Source organism: Penaeus chinensis, chromosome 21, assembly GCF_019202785.1.
Source record: "Penaeus chinensis breed Huanghai No. 1 chromosome 21, ASM1920278v2, whole genome shotgun sequence".
Taxonomy (NCBI): domain Eukaryota; kingdom Metazoa; phylum Arthropoda; class Malacostraca; order Decapoda; family Penaeidae; genus Penaeus; species Penaeus chinensis.
The window spans coordinates 17,474,606-17,477,105 of NC_061839.1; the positions used below are offsets into that span (position 1 = coordinate 17,474,606).

Genomic DNA, 2,500 nt, shown 5'->3' on the forward strand with positions numbered 1-2,500 from the left:
GGTATGTAATACCAGTAAAATTTTCAGCCTATATCATATGTTGGAACCCAACTTCTGAAAGGTTACAATAGGAAAATCAAAATTCCTTAACATCAAAACCAAACCTAATCTTTCTATGCTCTAGCAACTTGAGAAATGTGTATTGGCATGACATGAACCCTTGAACATGTTAAGAGATTATATTGCAGAGCACCACTACATTTCCATTCAAGTAAATAATAGAATATTGAGTATAGAGCAGCTAAACCTGTAAGAAAAAACCCTGAAATGACAAGCCAATGCACTTTTATGCACTGTGATCAACTAAATGGCTTCATACAAAGGTCTCTTAAAATGCTACTGCTTTATGTATTTTTCTTAAAGCCAGCAGCTGATTTTGATTCAGTATTTTTCCCATATTGGGTTTCTGGTCCCTCTAGTTTTCAACAGCCATTTCACCCAAAACTCTAAAAACTAATTCTATAATAAAGAAGCCTAACTTTAAATCAACACTGTCAATGATTTTTTTTTTCTAGAGGCACTTTCATAAAATGGATAGCATTGACCTCTTTTATGAATCTGTTTGTTTGTATTTGACAGATGCTGGAGTCATTTATCCCACGACTATGTTCATTGCTTTCTATTTGCTCTCCAATTATAACACTCACACTGATAATTGTTAGCCCTATAACTGAATAACTCACTGATGTCATCTCTTCACTCCTCCTTCTGACAACCTGACATTCACCCAAATAAATCAAAAGAAAAATTCAATTTCTTGCATACTAATTTGCAAGTTTCCTTTAGCTTCTTTTTCCCCCATATGCTGACATTCATCTGATTTTATCTTACATTTTTCCAGTGGACTTGAACATTTTGATTGCACTTCCTAACATCTATCAAGACAAGCCACATCTATTGTGAAACAGCTTATTATTCTAATAATCCTGAATATCACCCCATCTGCATAATAATCTAGTTCATATTCACACATGCATATGAACACACACACAATCTTTCTCGCTCACTCTTTCTTTCTTGATCATAAGACTAGAATGTAAATGACTTAATGGAAAACAACATTCAGGATTGAAGCTTCACATTCCTGCCAGAATAAAAGATCCAAAGGCTTTAAATCCATGCAAATTTACATGCACATCCATACAGATTTCAATGTCACATTGCATGCATCCAAAGAGGGGCAAGAACTCTTAATATCAATAAGTGCATGTTGGATCGTATCTGTTCTGATTATACTTTATTCCTCTGATAAATTAATTACTGTCTTTAAAAAAAATCCATGTTGTAGAAATGTTATACCATAAACTAACCACAGAGTATATAATACTAAAGACAAATACTGACACAACAATGGCAACAAACTACAAAACCAATCATGGGATACCTTTAATAATAACAAAACCACTGAAAAATGTACTAAACTAACTAAAATGATTACAGAAAATATAAAGTATCAATATTACTACAACTACAACTACAGCAATGAAATCTACCATATTTCTACCTACTATATAAAAAATAAACCTACATCTAGAGGTCACTAAATCATTAACAAGATGACATTTCACAAATACATCATCAGTAACAACTTACTCAAGTGATACATCTTGACTTCAGGTTCAGTAAACAATTAACACACTCACTCACATATCACAGTCACTTGCATTATCTTACTAATAATCCATTCATTTTCAAGGCTGAGAAATGGACTGTTTTTCAAAACATTTGCATAAAATGACAGAGCATACTTTTTCTATTTTATCAATATCAATATTTCAACTTGGAAGACTCGGAAGAGTCAAAACACTTCTGAGTCTTACTAATTTACCAATTAGATGAATCTTTTACATACTGTAACTGTATTTATAAAACTTCATTTTGTGGGTCAATTATATATTTAATTCATTCTCCCTGATTATTTTTTTTTTTTATCTAATTCTAAAAAAAAAACTAAAAGTAGATCAACCAACCTCATCTTGGTTTAGAATTAAATAGCATCATTGCAGTATATCAAATCAAAATTATAGGTGATACTGATTGATAAAACAGTCATCAATATGTTTTTATTCTTTACCTTGATAACTTGCCCCAGTCCTTTACATCCTAAGTTGAATTTAATGAAATGCATTAAAAAACAGTTAAAAGAACAAAAAGCACATGCCTCTAGCATACTGTATTCTTAAAAACAAAAAACTTGAAAAAAACATGCTTCATGCAGCAAATGCAGTCAATGAGAAGGAAAAAATGATAATAAATCCTATGATCACTTAAATTTAACTGCAAAGTGCAGGGGTAAAACAACCCTAGTGGATTAAAAACAAATGCTCAACTCTTTAGACTTCATCCTCATTCAACTTTTCATTCAAAGAAGTCACCAATGCCCTCTATTGCAAAACCACTTGATACTAAAAAGTTCAACTACAACACCCTGCATAAACTATTCTTTTCCAAATGGTTTAAGCCCAGTAACTCATATTCCTCTTATTAACTCTACCGATGT

General features: G+C 31.8%; 1 protein-coding gene across 2 annotated transcripts in view; it reads right to left on the bottom strand.

Annotated features, from left to right (window-relative positions):
- LOC125036552 (lysophospholipid acyltransferase 5-like) overlaps nt 1–2,500 on the bottom strand; it is a 35,274-nt gene that overhangs the window by 11,751 nt on the left and 21,023 nt on the right. The gene's annotated exons all lie outside the window — the stretch shown is intronic.